General features: G+C 45.4%; 1 pseudogene; it reads left to right on the forward strand.

The window, feature by feature from the left end:
• LOC147083872 (scavenger receptor cysteine-rich domain-containing protein DMBT1-like) overlaps positions 1-19,596 on the forward strand; it is a 49,046-nt pseudogene that overhangs the window by 26,048 nt on the left and 3,402 nt on the right.

Genomic DNA, 19,596 nt, shown 5'->3' on the forward strand with positions numbered 1-19,596 from the left:
TTTTTTACCACCTTATCCACCTGTTCCGCCGCCTGCAGGGATCTGTGTACTTGCACACCCAGATCCCTCTGCCCCTCCGTCTTGCCTAGGGTCTTACCATTCATTGTGTATTCCCTTGCCTTGTTAGTCCCCCCAATGTGCATCACCTCGCACTTTTCCGGGTTAAATTCCATTTGCCACTGTTCCGCCCATCTGCCCAACCCATCTATATCGTCCTGCAGACTGAGGCTACCCTCCTCGCTATTTACCACCGTACCAATTTTTGTATTATCCGCGAACTTACTGATCATACCTTTTACATTCATATCCAAGTCATTAATGTAGACCACAAACAGCAAGGGACCCAGCACCGATCCCTGTGGTACCCCACTGGCCACAGGCTTCCAGTCACAAAAACAACCTTCGACCATCACCCTCTGCCTTCTGCCACTAAGCCAGTTTTGTATCCAATGTGCCAAGGCACCCTGGTTTCCATGGGCTCTTACCTTCTTGACCAGTCTCCTGTGCGGGACTTTATCGAAGGCCTTACTGAAATCCATGTATACCACATCCAGTGCATTACCCTCATCCACACACCTAGTCACCCCCTCAAAAAATTCAATCAAATTAGTCAGACATGATCTTCCCTTGACAAAGCCATGTTGACTATCCCTGATTAATCCTTGTCTCTCCAAGTGGAGACTAATTTTGTCCCTCAGAATTTTTTCCAATAATTTTCCTACCACTGATGTTAGGCTCACAGGCCTGTAGTTCCCCAGTTTTTCCCTACTTTCCTTCTTGAATAATGGTACTACATTAGCGGTTCTCCAGTCCTCTGGCACATCCCCTGTGGCCAGAGAGGTCCTGAATATATGTGTTAGAGCCCTCGCAATCTCTTCCTTTGCCTCACACAGCAGCCTGGGATACATTTCGTCCGGGCCTGGGGATTTATCCATTTTTAGGCCTGTTAAAACCGCCAATACCTCCTCCCTCTCGATGTTAATATGTTCGAGCATATCACAGTCCCCCCGCCCTATTTCTATGTCTACATCGTCCTCCTCCATAGTGAAAACAGATGCAAAAAATTCATTTAGAACCCCTCCTACATCTTCCGGCTCCACACACAGATTGCCACTTTTGTCCCTAATAGGCCCTATTTTTTCCCTAGTTATCCTCTTACCCTTAATATACTTATAAAACATCTTAGGATTTTCCTTTATTTTGCTCGCCAGTGTTATTTCATGGCCCCTCCTTGATATCCTAATTTCTTTTTTAAGTATCCCCCTGCACTTTTTGTACTCCTCTAGGGCTTTCTCTGCCTTTAGCCTTTTGTATCTGCCAAAAGCACTCCTTTATTTCCAAATCCATTCTCGTATATCCCCAGCTATCCAAGGTTCCCTGTGGTTTTTGGAACCACCCTTGACCTTTACGGGAACATGTTGCCATTGTATGATCTCAATCTCCCTTCTGAAAGCCTGCCATTGCTCCGATGCAGATTTTCCCACAAGTAGCTGATCCCAGTCCCTTTTGGCCAGATCCTGCCTTATCCTATTAAAATCGGCCTTCCCCCAATTTAGAACCTTTATTTCCGGCCCATCCCTGTCCTTTTCCATGACATTTCCATATGTCATGAGAAAGGATTAATTAGCAATCTTGTTGCGCGAGGCCCCTAGGGGCGGAGCGATCAAAATGTGATAGAATTCTTCATTAAGATGGAGAGTGAAGTAGTTGACTCAGAGACTAGGGTCCTGAATTTAAATAAATGAAACTACTGTGATATGAGTTGCGAGCTGGGTAGGATCGATTGGGTGGATAGGCAATGGCAAACATTCAAAGATCGCACGGATAAATTACAGAATTTGTTCATCCCTGTTTGGCATAACAATAAAACAAAAAAGGTGACTCAACCATGGATAACAAGGGAAATTAAGGATAGCATAAAACCCAAGAGAGAACATACAAATTGGCCAGAAAAAGCAGTAAACCTGAGGACTGGGAGCAGTTTTGGATTCAGCAAAGGAGGAAAAAGGAATTAATCAAGAGGTTGAAATAGAGTATGAGAGTAAGCTTCAGTGAACATAAAAACTGACTGTAAAAGCTTTTATAGGCATGTGAAGAGAAAAAGATTGGTGAAGTCAAACATAGGTCCCTTGCAGTCAGAATCAGGGGAATTTTTAATGGGGATCACAGAAATGGCAGATCAATTAAATACATACATTGGTTCTGTTTTCAGAAAGGAGGACAATAATAACCTCCAAGAGATGTCGGCGAACATAGGTTCTAATGAGAGGGAGGAACTGAATGAAATCAGTATTTGTAGGGAAATGGTGTTAGGGAAATTGACGCGATTGAAGGCCAATAAATCCCGAGGGCCTCATCATCTACATCCTAGGCTGCTTAAAGAAGTGGCCCTGGAAATAGTAGATGCAATGCTGGTCATCTTCCAAAATTCTATAGACTCTGCAACAGTTCCCATGGATTGGAGGGTAGCTAATGTTCCCCCACTGTTCAAAAAAGGTGGTAGAGAGAAAACTTGGAATTATAGACCAGTAAGCCTGACATCAGTAGTAGGGAAAATGCTGGAGTCCATTCTAAAAAATATTATAGTAGAGCACTTGGAAAACAGTGACAAGATCGGACAAAGTCAACATGGATTTACAAAAGGTAAATCGTGCTTGACTGATCTACTGGAATTTTATGAGGATGTAACTGGTAGAACAGATGAGGGAGAACCAGTGGATGTGGTGTATTTGGACTTTCAGAAGGCTTTTGATAATGTCCCGCATAAGAGATTAGCGTGTAATCTTAAGGCACATGGGATTGGGGGCAAGGTACTGACGTGGATAGATGACTGGTTGGCAGACAGGAAGCAAAGAGTTGAAATAAACGGGTTTTTTTCTGAGTGGCAGGCTGTGACTACTGCGGTACTGCAGGGATCAGTCCTAGGACCCCAGCTATTCACAATATATATTAATGATCTAGACGAGGAAACTAGATGTAATATCTCCAAGTTTGCAGACGACACAAAGCTGGGTGGGTGTGTGTGCTGTGAGGAGGGTGCCGAGAAACTCCAGTATGATTTGGACAGGTTTGGTGATTGGGCAGATGCATGGTAGATGCAGTATAATGTGGATACATGCGAGGTTATCCACTTTGGTGGCCAAAACAGGAAGGCAGATTAATACCTGAACGGCAATAGATTGGGAGAGGTGGCAGTGCAACGAGAGCTGGGCGTCCTTTTGCACCAGTCGCTGAAGGTAAGTATGCAGGTGGAGGAGGCGGTTAAGAAGGCAAATGGTATGTTGGCCTTTGTAGCGAGAGGGTTTGAGTACAGGAACAAGGATGTATTGCTGCAGTTGTACAGGGCCTTGGTGAGCCCACACCTTGAGTATTGTGTGCAGTTTTGGTCGCCTTATCTGATGAAGGATGTTCTTGCCATGGAGGGAGTGCAGCGAAGATTCACCAGACTGATACCTGGGGTGGCAGGAATGACGTATGAGGAGAGCTTGGGTCGATTGGGCTTATACTCGCTTGAGTTTAGAAGAATGACAGGGGATCTCATTGAAACTTATAAAATTCTAACAGGACTAGACAGATTAGATGCTGGAAGGATGTTCCCGATGGCGGGGGAGTCCAGAACCAGGTGTCAGAGTCTAAGGATAAGGGGGAAGCCATTTAGGACAGAGCTGAGGAGGAATTTCTTCACCCAGAGAGTGGTGAACCTGTGGAATTCTCTACCACAGAAGGCAGTAGATGCCAATTCATTAAATATATTGAAGAAGGTGTTAGATATATTTCTTAAGGCTAAAGGGATTAAGGGATATTGGGGGAAGGCAGGGACAGGGTACTGAGTTTAATGATCAGCCATGATCTCATTGAATGGCGGAGCAGGCTCGAGGGGCCAAATGGCCTACATCTGCTCCCATCTTTTATGTTCCTATGTTTCTTCCTCGACTTCTCCATCTCCATCTCTGGGAATAGGTTATTGACCAACATTCACTACAAGCCCACTGACTCCCACAGCTACGTGGACTACACTTCCTCCCACTGCGACTCCTGTAAGGACTCTATACACTCTCCCAGTTTCTCCATCTCCCCTGCATCTGCTCCGTCGATGCCACCTTCCACACCAGTGCTTCCGACATGTCTTCCTATTTCCTCAACCAAGGATTCCCCTCTACCATGGTTGATACTGCCCTCGATCGTGTCCATTCTATCACCCGCACATCTGCCCTCATCCCTGCCCCTCCCTCCCGGACCCACGATAGGTTTCCCCTTGTCCTCACCTTTCACCCTACCAGCCTTCACATTCAATGGATCATCCTCTGCCATTTCCGCCACCTCCAACGTGATCCCACCACCAAACGCATCTTCCCCTCCCCTCTGCTTTCAGCATTCCGTAGGGACCACTCCTTCCAAGACACCCTAGTCCACTCCTCTATCACCCCCAGCTCCCCTTCCACTTTGCCCGGAACCGTCCCGTGCAAGCACAGGAGATGCAACACCTGCCCTTATACCTCCCCCCCTTCCCACTGGCCAGGGCCCCAAACACCCCTTCCAGGTGAAACAGCGATTGACTTGTACTTCTTGCAAACTAGTATAATGTATTTGCTGCTCACGATGTGGTCTCCTCTACATTGGGGAGACCAAACGCGGATTGGGTGACTGCTTTGCAGAACACCTCCATTGAGTCCGTAAGGATGACCCCGAGCTTCCGGTCACCAGTCCTTTTAATTCACCGCCCCATTCCACTCAGACCTCGGCCCCCATTACATTTTTACTTATATTTTTTATCCATAACTTTGTTTTGGCCCTCCCCCTTTTTTTCTCTCCCACATGGCAGCTGCCTCCCATTCTGCCAGCGCATTTCACATCTAGTCCAGAGCCGTTTATTGTCTCCACTATTCCTACCACCATCTCGTCTCGTTTTGAATACTGCTTAATGTCTCTTCACTTCTCTTTTGTTCTCTCCCAGCCTGGCCTTTTAATCTGTTTCATTCCGTGTGCTTTTTCAGTCTTGACAAAGGGTTTCGACCTGAAACGTTGAGTCTATTTCTCTCTCCATGGATGTTGCCTGGCCTGCTGAGTTTTTCCAGTATTTTCTGTTGTTATTTCGGATTTCCGGCATCTGCAGTATTTTGCTATCGTTTAAAGTAATGTCCTTGCTTTTCAATTAAATTCCACTTGAATTGAACCTCTTTGCTTTGTTTGCGTTCTTATGCCCTTGTTAACTTCCATTGCTAGTTTTAATTATTAGTTAAAGTGTATCTTTTGTTCCTCTATCCCAATTAAGCGTTTATTTTCCAAAGATTTTGTGGCCTCCTTATGCTGCTTATGAAAATGCACCACCTAACACTTACCGATAAAAAAATTAATTTACCATTTACACGCCCATTCTGCAAGTTTATTAATATCTTCTAATATTTTGTTGCAATCTTCCTCGGTATTAACTATAGCCCCCAGATTGGTGTACTCCATTTATTTAAAATTGTACTTCCAAATCCCAAGTACAAATCGTTTATGCAAATGATGAACAGTAGCAGTCCCTGTACCGATCCTTGGGGAACACTAGTTCTGAGCTTCCACCAGTCTGATAAATACCTTTAACCCCAACTATCTGTTTTCTGTTTTGTAGCCAGCGAGCTATCTATTCTGCTACTTGTCCTCTGACTCCACATCGCCTGACGTCAGTCCTGTTTCTATGACGTGCTAACTTATCGAAGACCTTTTTCAAATCCATGTATATTGCACCCACCACATTACCCTTGTCTATATTGTCTGTAACTTCTTCTTTAAATCAATAACGTTGGTAAAGCATGACTTTCTCTTAAAATCCGTGTTGACTATTCTTTATTACATATAAAAGCAAAACACTGTAGTTGCTGGAAATCTGAAATAAAAACAGAAAATACTGGAAATATTATGCAGGTCAGGCAGCATCTTTGGTGACACTGACAGAGTTAACGTTTCAGATCGATGGTTTTTCACCAGAACTGGAAAAATATGTAACAGGTTTTTAAGCAAGTACAGTAGTGGGAAAGCTGGGAGTGGAGCAAAGAACATACGCAAAGTCAGGGGAGAATAAATGACAAAACTGGTGATAGTGCCAAGCAAAAGGAGATGGTAATGGGACAAGTAACGAAACTAAAGTTGGGTCTAGTGGAGGTGTAAATGGGAACAGCAGAATCATCAGCAATGGCTGCCATCTGAAAGAAATACAGCAAAGTTATGATCTGAAATTGTTTAACTCAATTTTGAATCCGGAAGGCTGTAATGTGTCTAATCAATAGACGAGGAGCTGTTCCTTGAGCTGACATCGAACTTCCAATTTCAGCAATTGCTGTGTTTTTACTATCCGGTCTGGCCCATATGATCAGCATCCCATACGCCCCTAACTCAGTGAATTTTGAGATCGGCACAATGCTGCACTAATCTTCCATCACCATCACCTCTGTGCCCAATTATCTGGCCAGAATCTGCCCCCGCACAGAGAATGCTTCCTACCATTTTCAGAATTCTCGTTCCCCCTATACCCGTTGCTCTGGCCTCCTACCGTCTCTAGTTCCTTTCATTGGGAACTGCCAACGTGACATCGGCCGTCTCAGTTTCTCTGCTCCACTCACTCACTCTAATCTACCTCCCTCTGACATTGCAGCAATCCATTCTCTCGTACCTAATCCTAATATTGTCATTAAACCTGCTGGCAAGGGCGGCGCTGCTGTTGATTGGCGAACCGACCTCTAACTTGCAGAGTCTGAACGCCCAGTCTCTGAAGCCACCTCGTACCTCCCCGTGGACCAAGACCCCACCACCGAACATCAAGCCATCATTTGAAAGACGGTCGCCGACCGCATCTTCCCTCAATGGCCTCCAACCTCATAGACCCCCAACCCCACACAGCCCGATTCTACATCCATCCCAAGATCTACAAACAGGACTGCCCTGGTAGACCCAATGTTTCAGCCTGTTCTCGCCCCATGGAAATGATTCCTTCCTATCTCGACTTTTTTTCTCAACTTATCCAGCCTCTTCACGCCTGCATCCATGAATCTTCTGACACCTTCCACTACTTGAACAGCTTCCAGTTTCCTGGCACTACCCATCTGCTTTTCGCCATGGACTCTACACATCCATCCCCCACCAGGACGGCCTGAAGATTCTCAGCTTCTTCATTGAATAGTGGGTCAACCAGTTCCCATCCACCACCATTCTCCCCTGCCTGGCTGAAAATGTTCTCACATTGAACAACATCTCATTTGACTCCACTCACTTCTTCCAAATAAATGGCATTGCTCTGGGAAGCCGTAGCTGTGGTTGTCTTTTCGTGGGATATGTGGAACATTCTTTGTTCCATTCCTAGTCAGGCCCCATTCCTCACATCTGATTCTGGAATGTTGGTGACTGTATCGATGCCATTTCCTCCTTTTGTGCCGAACTGGCAAATGTCATCAACTTTGTGAACAATTTCCAGCGCTACCTGGCCTTGACATGGTCAACCTGAGACTCTTCCCGCCCTCGACATCTCTCTCTCCATTTCTGGGGATAGGCTATCGACCAATATCCGCTATAAGCCTACTGACTCCCACAGCTAACTTAACTACATTTCCTCCCAGGCAGCTTCCTGTAAGGATTCTATTCCATTCTCCCAGTTTCTCCATCTCCATCGCATCTGTTCTGATGATGCCACCTTCCATCCTAGTGTTTCCGATATGTCTTCCTTTTTCCTCAACTGAGGATTCCCCTCCACCATGGTTGAAAGGGCACTCGAACTGTCCTTTCCATTGCCCGTACCTCTGCTCTTACCCCATTCCTCCCTCGCAGAACCACGATATGGTTCCCCTTGTCTTTACCTTCGACCCCACCAGCCTCCACATTCAACAGATCAACCTCCAACATTTCTGCCACTTCCAGCATGTTCCCACCACCAAACACATCTCCCCTCCCCCTTCAGCATTCTGAATGGACTGTTGCTTCCGCGACACCCTGGTCCAATCCTCAATCACCCTCAACACCCCGTCCCCTTCCCACAGCACCTTCCCATGCAAGCGCAGGAGAATCAATAGCTGCCATTTTACCACTTCCCTTCCCACCATCCAGGGCTCCAAACATTCCTTCCAGGTGGAACAGCGATTTACTTGTACTTCTTTAAATTTAGTATTGAGCATTCGCTGCTCACGATGCGGTCCCCTCTACATTGGGCAGGCCAAACGCAGATTGGTGTTCGCTTTGTGGAACACCTCCACTCAGTCTGCAAGCTGACACCAAGCTTCCAGTTACCTGTCATTTTTATTCTTTGCCCCCCTCCCACTCTGACCTCGCTGTCTTCAAACTCCTACACCAGTCAATGAAGCTCAACGTAAACTCAAGGAACAGCACTTCATCTTTCGGTAAGGAAATGTACAGAGTTCAGGACTCAACATTAAGTTCAGCAATATCAGATCATAACCTCTGCCCAAATGTTTTCTTGCAGTAGCTATTGCTGATGATTCTGTTACTCCTATTAATACCTCCTCTCGACACATATTGGTTTCTTTTGCCCCATTACCATCTCCTTTTGCCTTGCACCATCATCTCTTTTGTCTCTCAATCTCTCCTGCCTTCCACTCTATCACGGACCTTCCCTTTTGTTCTTTCTCCCCTCCCCAATTTCCCGCTCCTGCACTTGCTTAAAACCTGTTACATCTCTAACTTTATTCAAGTTCTGACGAATGGTCATCGTCCTGAAAATCTAATTCGGTTTCTCTCTCCGCAGATGCTGCCTGACCTGCTGAGTATTTCCAGAATGCTCTGTTTTTATTGTTTGTTTTATTTTCGATTTCTAGCTGTATTTCCATTAAATTTCTGAAATAATTATCGACACTAGTGAACACAACCGGTGCAATATGTGTTGTGCAGTATGAACACACAGAGTTACCAATCGAACCACCTGGACATTTCTTGTTTCATTGACAGAGCACAAAGAGATGCGGCTGGTGAAAGGAAAGCATCGCTGTGAGGGAAGAGTGGAAGTGTTCTACAATGGGACCTGGGGAACAGTGTGCTCGGAGAAACTGGATCGACATGATGCAGAAGTGATCTGTAAACAGTTACAGTGCGGCCCCCTCATATCTATTGAGTATAACACTCGGTTATTCGGAGCGGGATCCGGAACCATTTGGCTCGATGAGATGGAATGTAAATCACACGAGTCCTTCCTCTGGCAGTGTCAGTCAGACCCGTGGGGGGAACACAACTGTTATCACAGGGAGGATGCAGGTGTTGTTTGTTCAGGTAACACAAGGAACCGTTCAATGTGCGGGTGTCATTTAAAACATTGCTGTCCAATAGAGTCAGCATATTTCTCTTCTCAACAGAAGTCAAAGTGACGGAGTGGCCCCACAGCTCAAGGGTCTGCGATCGAGAATCTGATCCTAAACATGAACATTCACCAGGTGCTTCCTCCTCTTCATTATATCAACTATCTAACTTGTACTCCAGGCTTGTACTAAATAAATAACAATAAATGATTCTCTGTGATAGACTCGGGACAACCATTGCGCCTGGTTGGAGGCAACACCAACTGCTCCGGGAGAGTGGAGATATTGTCCAATAACAGCTGGGGCACGGTGTGTGATGACTCCTGGGATATGGCCGATTCCAATGTTGTCTGCAGACAGCTGGGTTGCGGCCCCGCTCTATTGGCCGCAGGAGGGGCCGCAATTGCCCAGGGGGCCGGCCTTATCTGGCTGGATGAGGTGAAGTGCACCGGAAGTGAATCCTTTCTGTCCGACTGTCGTTCCTCACCGGCAGGTCAACATGACTGTGATCACAAGGAAGATGCCAGTGTGATTTGTTCCGGTAAGGGTCGCAGGGCGTTTTCTCGTTCTGTGATCATTACTCATGGATTGCGGAAATTAAGAACAACGTTTATATTTTCAATATAAAATCCTTATATTTGAAGTTGATGAACTGTTTGTACAATATATTCCACAGGACTCGATTTGCCTCCTACTGCTTCTCCGTCCACACCTGCAGGTGCTTACCATTATTAGCACTATTATTAGTATTAATGTTAGCGTTCGTATTAGTGGTATTGGTGTTATTGACATTTTCTTGGTTGTGTTAATTTCTGTAGATAATGTGAGCAGTTCCAAATTGACTGGAACATTTTTAAAATACAAGGCGGACTGTGTCTGTGTTAAACCTTTCTGTAATCTTGTGATTAAGGACAGGGAGGAAAAACCACCTCCATCCCTGTTGCCGTCTGCATAACCCTCGGAGTCCTTCTAATCTGTGAGCTGATCGCACTGATGACGGTAATACAGAGAAAGTCCACAAGAAGAGGTGAGGCTCATATCTTGCCGCTGAATTAACACTTGATCTCAGATCGCTTCATACCCGGGCGAGTCTCCAGTTCACTTCATTTTCCATAGAGTGTCATGTTGTCTTGTTAGCAATAAATCTGAATTCGCTTTTGGCGAATTGTTCCATTCAATGTGCTGCTCGAATGAGTAAAATGTGACATTTAAAAGGGAGAGTTATTTAAAGTGTCCACATTCACTGTCCCAGTTCATCAGCCGGTACATGAGATTCCTGAAGAATTTAATTGCTGCAACAATGGGACAGAAAGTTTATTGAACTGTCTGGGCTGTGCGCTCAGTTATTTATTGGTCTGTAGTGCTTCCTTTATCCATTGGGTGTCCGTTCCACCCCTTCAGTTTCTGGGTCCGGATGCCCAATCTCGAACGCTCTGACCGGGTTCTGTCCACCATGTTGAGAGGTGACAGTTTTATAGGACTTTCTGCATTCTCCGGTGATTACTCTACATCCCAACACAACTATTCCACACCTATCTCACCCGCCCAGCACACTCCTGTACTGTGTATACAGCAAGGCTCCTCTCACACTGACGGGACATGCCAAAGAACCATCAGCTCCTTACTCGCGCTTCCAAACTGATGCTGTCCGCAGAGATCAGTCAACTTCACCCAGCTTCTCTTCAGCTGAACTCCCCGTGTGGCCCCGTAACCGAGCGATCAACTGGAGCTCATTTCTCCTGATATCCCCTCATTCCCTCTTCCCGAGGTCAATACAACTGGCCGCAGTCTGCTGGAAGTGAACATGTGTCTGCACAGAGACACAGACACACACACGGAATCACACACACAACTAAACTCCTCCACATTCACGCTAACTGATTCTGACCCTTGACTATCACTATATCAGTTATTTGGATTTTTCCGCAGATGAATTCCCGTGAAACGCGCGTGAAGTGAATCAAAATGTTAATCTCCCCGCCCTCCCTCCAACAGGTGCTGTCACTCGCGGCAGGAAGTCACCTGCTTGTTTGTACCAAGCAATTTATGAAGAGATTGAGAATATTCCACCTGGCCAGGATTCCGCTCAGACCCAGGGTTCAGGTCTGTATTTTCCGTTTGATATTGAATCTTCACTGGACAAATGTTGCCTTCCCTTAAATACCCCTTTTAATGGTCAATGTACTGACTGGACACGATCAGCAGTCCGCTCACTGTCCCCATGTGAAGGAATCCTATCACAGTGAGAGTGTCTCTGTGTCCGTGTGTATAGTGAGAACAGCAATGGTTTGGGAAGATTCCCACTGGTCGGTATTTTTCACAGAATGGGATTTTGGGTTGTTTGTAAATAGAGAGCAGAGACGCTGTTTCTATTTCCCACCCGGCTCCACACGGACTCCTTCAGATATCTGAGCCCAGGAATAATAAACCCATCGGCTGATTGTATTTCTTATTTTATATTCACTCAAACATGACATGCAGTCACAGATTGATTGAAACCATCTTCATTCCTTCACTTATCGCCTTTCGTTTGGCCAGATATTCCGATCCCTACGTGTGTTTACGCGCTGTGTACGCACCCGCAGGGACATCGGAAATGCCGGTTTCATGCATGGTCTTGACAGATCCTCCACCTGCCCTGGAGAAGGGCCTCCGCGAGCAGAGAGTTCCGCTTTCTGGAGACCCTCCGCCCGCAGAGTATAGGAATAGGAAGATAGAACAGTTGAATGCGTGGCTAAAGGGATGGTGCAGGAGGGAGGGCTTTAGTTTCCTGGATCACTGGGTCTGCTTCTGGGAAAGGTGGAACTTGTACAAGTCGGACGGTTTACACCTGAACCAGAGGGGGACCAATATCCTTGCGGGGAGGTTTGCTAGCACTGTTGTGGGGGGGGGGTTAAACTAACTTGGCAGGGGGATGGGATACAGCGTGGAGCTATAGTAGGGGGTGATTTACGGAGGAAAAAACAAGTCAGCTGGGAAGGCAGAGCAAATATGTGAAGGCAAAAGGGAATATGGCAAGGCTGGAAGGCATTTATTTTAGTGCAAGGAGTCTTGCAAATAAGGTGGATGAACTGAAGTTGTTGTTGAACACATGGGAGTACGATATTGTTGCTATCACGGAGACATGGTTGAGGGAGGGTCAGGACTGGCAGCTCAATATTCCAGGGTATAGAATCTTCAGGCGAGACAGAGTGGGGTGTAAAAGGGGAGGGGGTGTTGCAATATTAATTAAGGAGTCAATTACTGCTGTAAGGAGGGATGATATATTAGCGGGTTCCTCTAATGAGGCCATATGGGTAGAACTTAAAAACAAAAAGGGGGCAAGCACTTTGCTGGGAGTGTACTATAGGCCCCCAAACAGCCAGGGGGAGATAGAGGAACAGATATGTAGGCAAATCTCAGAGAAGTGCGAAAATAATAGGGTAATAATCGTGGGGGTTTTCAACTTCCCCAATATTAATTGGGATAGTCAGAGTGTGAAAGGCTTAGAGGGTGCAGAATTCTTAAAGTGCATCCAGGAGAGCTTTTTGAGCCAACATGTAGAAAGTCCTACAAGAGAGGGGGCGGTACTGGACCTAATTCTAGGGAATGTAGCCGGGCAAGTGGTGGAAGTGTCAGTAGGAGAGCATTTTGGCGACAGTGACCATAATTCGGTGAGATTTAAGGTGGTCATGGAAAAAGACAAAGACGGCCCAGAAATAAGGGTTCTAAATTGGGGGAAGGCCGATTTTAATATGATAAGGCAGGATCTGGCCAAAGTGGACTGGGAGCAGCTACCTATAGGAAAATCCACATCAAAGCAGTGCGAGACTTTCAGAAGGGAAATAGAGAGAGTACAACACCAACATGTTCCCGTAAAGGTCAAGGGTGGGACCAACAAGCAAAGGGAACCTTGGATGACAAGGGATATACAAAAATGCATTAGGAAAAAAAGGGGGGCTTTTGGCAGTTACTAAAGACGGAGGAAGCCCTAGAGGAGTATAAAAAGTGCAGGGGCATATTTAAAAAAGAAATTAGGAGAGCGAGGAGGGGCCATGAAATAACACTGGCGAGCAAAATAAAGGAAAATCCTAAGATGTTTTCTAAGTATATTAAGGGCAAGAGGATAACCAGGGAAAGGGTAGGACCCATTCAGGACCAAAGTGGCAATCTGTGTGTAGAGCCAAATGATGTAGGCGGGGTTTTAAATGAATTTTTTGCATCTGTGTTCACTATGGAGAAAGACGATGTAGGCATAGAAATCGGGCAAGGGGACTGTGACATACTTGAACATATTAGCATCGAGAGGGAGGAGGTACTAGCGGTTTTAGCAGGCCAAAAAGTGGATAAATCCTCAGGCCTGGACGAGATGTATCCCAGGCTGCTGTGGGAGGCAAAGGAGGAGATTGCAGGGGCTCTGACACAAATTTTCAGAACCCCTCTGGCCACAGGGTATGTACCAGAGGACTGGAGAACAGCTAACGTAGTACCATTATTCAAGAAGGGTAGCAGGGATAAACCAGGGAATTACAGGCCAGTGAGCCTAACATCTGTGGTAGGGAAATTATTGGAAAAAATTCTGAGGGACAAAATTAGTCTCCACTTGGAGAGGCAAGGATTAATCGGGGATAGTCAGCATGGCTTTGTCAAGGGTAAATCATGTCTGACCAATCTGATTGAATTTTTCGAGGGGGTGACTAGGTGTGTGAATGAGGGAAATGCTGTGGACGTGGTATTCATGGACTTCAGTAAGGCTTTTGACAAAGTCCCGCATAGGAGACTGGTCAAGAAGGTAAGAGCCCATGGGATCCAGGGTGCCTTGGCACGTTGGATCCTAAACTGGCTGAGTGGCAGGAGGCAGAGGGTGATGGTCGAAGGTTGTTTTTGTGACTGGAAGCCTGTGTCCAGTGGGGTACCTCAGGGATCGGTGCTGGCTCCCTTGATGTTTGTGATCTACATAAATGATTTGTATGAGAATGTAAAAGGTATGATCAGTAAGTTCGCAGATGCCACGAAAATTGGTGGGGTGGTAAATTGCGAGGAGGAAAGCCTCAGGATACAGGACGATATAAACGGGTTGGTCAGATGGGCGGAAAAGTGGGAAATGGAATTTAACCCTGAAAAGTGCGAGGGGATGCATTTTTGACAGAAAATAAGGCAAGGGAACACACAATGAGTGGTAGGACCCTAGGAAGCACATAGGGTCAGAGGGACCTTGGTGTACATGTATATAAATCCCTGAAGGCAGCGGAGCAGGTAGATAAGGTGGTTAAAAAGGCATATGGGATACTTGCCTTCATTAGCCGAGGCATAGAATATAAGAGCAGGGAGGTTACGATGGAGCTGTACAAAACGCTGGTAAGGCCACAGCTGGAGTATTGTGTGCAGTTCTGGTCGCCTCACTATAGGAAGGATGTGATTGCTTTGGAGAGGGTGCAGAGAAGATTCACCAGGATGTTACCTGGGATGGAGCGCCTCAGCTATGAAGAAAGACTAAACAGGCTGGGGTTGTTTTCCTTGGAGCAAAGAAGGCTGAGGGGGGACCTGATTGAGGTGTACAAAATGATGAGTGGCATAGATAGGGTAGATAAAGGGGAACTTTTCCCCTTAGTAGGGGGGTCAATAACAAGGGGGCATAGATTCAAGGTAAGGGGCTGGAGGTTTAGCGGGGATTTGAGGAGGAACATTTTCACCCAGAGGGTGGTTGGAGTCTGGAACTCACTGCCTGAAAGGTTGGTAGAGGCAGGAACCCTCACAACATTCAAGAAGCATTTGGATGAGCACTTGAAATGCCATTGCATACAAGGCTATGGACCAAATGCTGGAAAATGGGATTAGATTGGATAGGGCTTGATGGACGGCACAGACACGATGGGCCGAAGGGCCTCTTTCTGTGCTGTATAACTCTATGACTCTATGACTCTATGACAGAAAACCCAAACAATTCTTACACCTGGTAAAAGCAGGCCTGCTTTAACCAGGATAAGTATTAAAAAGTAAAAAAAAACAATGTTTTCACTCATTTATCATGTAAAAATACTTTCAAAAAAGGTCAGTTTATTTTTAGCCCCGTAAAAAACTTTAATTATTTTGTTCCAAAAATATAATTAAAAAAAAAATATTTAACTTATTGTAATTTCAACTAATTTTCAAAAGGTGATGGCTTATTTTAAAATGTATTTAAAGTTTTACTATGTTTCCGGACTGTCTGTCAAGTGTATGAAGGGAGATTTCCTTCTTTGATTGGCTCCCTGGTGCCCACATGGTCCCAGGTACACTTGCGAACCGCATGTGCCTCTGGGATACGTGGGCCCGGCGCCCTTGGAGTTGGAGAAGCCCAGGAGCAGAACTATATTCACCTCAGGAGCCCTCAGGTAAGCCCGTGGAGTTTTTTCCAGATCGGCAGCCTCCGCACGCGGGAAGTCTCTGATCAGAAAATATGGCCCAAAATTGGCCTCGAAATTGCGGTTGCAGTCCTGCCGCGGGCGAACGACTCTGAACCACAACGAAAGTAGCCATGATGTGGAGATGCCGGTGTTGGACTGGGGTGGACAAATGTAGGAAGTCACACAACACCAGGTTATAGTCCAACAGCTTTATTTGAAATCACAAACTTTCGGAGCGCTGCTCCTTCGTCAGGTGGATGAAGGAGCAGCGCTCCGGAAGCTTGTGATTTCAAATAAAGCTGTTGGACTATAACCTGGTGTTGTGTGACTTCCTACAAGAAAAGTATGCAGCTACCTGCTGCCTCCAGACCTTTGCTCTGTTCCGCTCCTGGGCCTGCAGGCATCTACATGCGTAAATGCCCCATATCCCAGGGGCGCAAGCGGTTCGCAAGCAGTGTGCCAGTCCAATCAATCTCAATGGGGAATTCCTATTTTGCGTATGGGAATTCCATTTTAGTATGGAGTCTCGGTAACCAGAATGGTCCAGATTTCCTGGTGCCGATGACCGAGTATGCGGTGTGTACGCAGCCTCTAGTGCCCCGCAACCTCTGGGTTTCCACGATGCACATGCGCGAAAACCCAGAACATGCGATCTGTCAAGTATCAGCTCGACAGATCCACCGCATCCCCGGAAATGAACATTCGCTGGGGAGAACTGGGCTATTTACCCAACTACTGCCCAGCGAATGCCCGTGAAATTTACACCTGGTAAAAGCAGAGATAAGGACTTCTTTTAACAGCGTAAGACTTTCAGTAAATATTAAAATATTTTCTAATCATTTAAAAATAATAAACGTTTAAAATTAGTTTAGGTTATTTTAAGCCCCTTTAAATCATTTAAATTTATATTTTGCAAAATTAAACTTTGGCTTTATATGTTTTAGTAAATTGCATTTTAATTCATTTTGAATGTGTAATGATTTGATTTTAACTGGTGTGTAATTGTCTTTTTTATGGGATTCCTATCATGATTATGGGGATTCCCCTTTATGATTGGTTGGGCCGGCCCACGTGATCGCAAGGTATTTGCGAACTGCGTGCGCCCCGGGATACGTGGGCCTTTACACAGGTGTGCGCGGAGAGGCCCAGGAGCGCAAGTGTCCGAATATCCGTGACCATCAGGTCGGTTCGCACTATTCTTGCGGCTCGGAGGCATTCGCCCGCGGGAAGCCTGCGACCGCAAATTGAAAGCGCAGTTTCACACCACTTAAATAAAAATAAATAATCAGAGGTTCCAAATTAGTTAAAATACAATTTAATTAAACATTTAAAACAATTTTTCTTGTAGATTAAATATAAACATTTTTAATGGGGCAAAAATAACCTAAACTAATTTTAAATATTTACATTACTTTAAAAAATGTATTTCAAGAATTATTTAAACCATTACGCTGGTAAAAGAAGGCCATACCACTGTTTTTACCAGGCCTAAGGGCTTTGTGGGCATTCGCTGGGCAGTAGTTGGGCAAATAGTCCAACTCTGCACCAGTGAATGTCAATTTCCTGCGGATTCGAACGATCTGTAAAACAGAATCTGGACAGATTGCAAGTTGTGGGTTGTCGGGCATCAAACGCGTAACCCCGGAACTTGCGGGAAACTTACGATGGTGTGTGTACGCCGTCATATGTCACGGAAAATCCGGGCCATTATTTCCAGTATTAGCTGACCTTGGATTCTCTGTCACTAACATTTCATTTTATTCCCTTTAAACAATCCCATAAAAACTCGCTGCTTTTATGAGGCGACAGCCGCATTGTCCCAGATTCCATTTCTCTCGGAGTCTGGATTCCTGTATCTGGAACATGTTCCTCGCAGGAAATCCTAACCAGGGATTGGTTGTTTCTATCCGACTTACTCTAACAGGTTGTATTGTTATGTATAACTTTAATTTACAAATTGTTCTTTAGGATATTAGAACAATAACGCTTATCGAATCGGTGAAACCTTTGTCTTGGGCTATTGTTAGGGAGGGATTTAACCGTTAACATAAATCATTTGGTTAAAAAACAGATGGATGAACGAATCGGATATTGTCCTCCTTGCACTATTTTCTGGCCCATGAGTGGGGCGGGGGCCAATTTTTGCAGTCACCGCTGGCGGTTTTAGAGTCTCTGTAAATGAAAGAGATGATGGGAGGGTGGAGGGATCATGATCAGGAAACCCCGTTCACTCGCTCTGTATTAACAACTATGTTATAGACTATTCTCTCTGCTCTGATACCTGAGATATTGCCTGTACTAATGGGCTGTAATGTATATTATTGAGTCTGACAGCTGGGAGGCCGTCACTTATGATCCATCCGTAGTTTCCCTGATACGGTAATGTGGGCCTTCCTCCAGAACCGCTGCAGTCCTTGTGGTGAAGGATTCCCAAAATGGTGTCAGTTACCAAATTCCAGGACAGTGTCACAGGGGTGATGAAGCGATTATAGGGCTGGAAATTGCTGTCAGAGGCTTCCCGCGGGGGAATGCCTCTGAACCACAAGTAAACTCAGCACCTACCTGGTGCCCCTGGACCTTCGGACACTTGCGCTCCTGGGCCTCCAGGCATAAGCCTGTGTAAAGGCCCACGTATCCCAGGAGCACTTGCAAGCGCCCCTGTGATAAGGTGGGCCAGCCCAATAAATCACAAAGGGGGATTCTCATTCTTATGGGGATTCAATTTAAAGAAAGACTTGCATTTATATAGCGCCTTTCACGACCACTGGACGCCTCAAAGCACTTTTCAGTTAATGAAGTACTTTTGGAGTGCAGTCACTGTTGCAATGTGGGAAATGCGGCAGGCAAGTTGCGCACAGCAAGCTCCCACAAACAGCAATGTGATAATGACCGGATAATCTGTTCTTGTTATGTTGATTGAAGGACAAATATTTACATACGGAATCCACTTAAGCATAATAGGAATCCCCTAAAAAAGTACATTTTAACAAAACTGAAATAAAAATAAATCATCACATGGTCAAAATTAATTAAAATAAAATGTAATTAAACATTTAAAAGAAAATTTAATTTTTGAAAAATAAATTTAAACTTTTTTCAAGGGGCAAAAAATATCGGAAACTAATTTTAAACGTTTATATATGTTTAAATCATTTAAATAAATGTATTTTACTATGTATTTAAATGCTTACACTGGTACAAGAAGGCATTACTCTTGCTTTTACCAGGTGTAAGTGTTGTGTTTATTCGCTGGGCGGTAGTTGGGCAAAGAGCCGAGCCCTGCGCCAGCGAATGTCCATTTCCTGCGGGTGAGCACGATCTGTCAAACAGAATCTTGACAGATTGCAAGGTCTGCGTTTTTGTTCAAGTGCATCACATGTGGAAACACGGAGCTTGTGGGACACTTATGACCATGTACATTGTGTGTATGCGATCATAGGCCCCGGAGAATCCGGTTTATGTTTTCTGCTCCGATATCCTGAACAACCTCTCCAATAACCATCCATTATTTGTGTTTGACAGTTTATGGTTCCACTGACTCCCTCAATCAGATTGAATATTACACCAGTGACGTTTTAGGTGACACTGACCCGGGATCAGAAAATGCTGAAGGGAACGCCTCCAATATTCAGGGTGGGTACATTTTGATCTGAACCGTTGATTCTGTAAATTCTGTAACCTTGCTGCCCTCAGTGCTTCTTCCAAGTGGTGTTCAACATGGAGGAGTACTGATTCAGCAGCTGAGGGAGGGTGGTTGGTGGTAATCAGCAGCTGGTTTCCTTGCCCAGCTCGACCTGAAGCCATAAGACTTCATGGTTCTGGAGTCAATGTTCAGCACTCCCATTACCAATCCCTCCCGAATGTATAGCACTGTACCGCCACCTCTGGTGGGTCTATCCTGCCGGTGGGGCATGACATAGCCAGGGTCGGTGTTGGAGAGGTTACCTAATGGCTTT

Source organism: Somniosus microcephalus, unplaced genomic scaffold (assembly GCF_052327205.1).
Source record: "Somniosus microcephalus isolate GS21.2 unplaced genomic scaffold, FLI_Smic_1.0 scaffold33, whole genome shotgun sequence".
Classification (NCBI taxonomy): domain Eukaryota; kingdom Metazoa; phylum Chordata; class Chondrichthyes; order Squaliformes; family Somniosidae; genus Somniosus; species Somniosus microcephalus.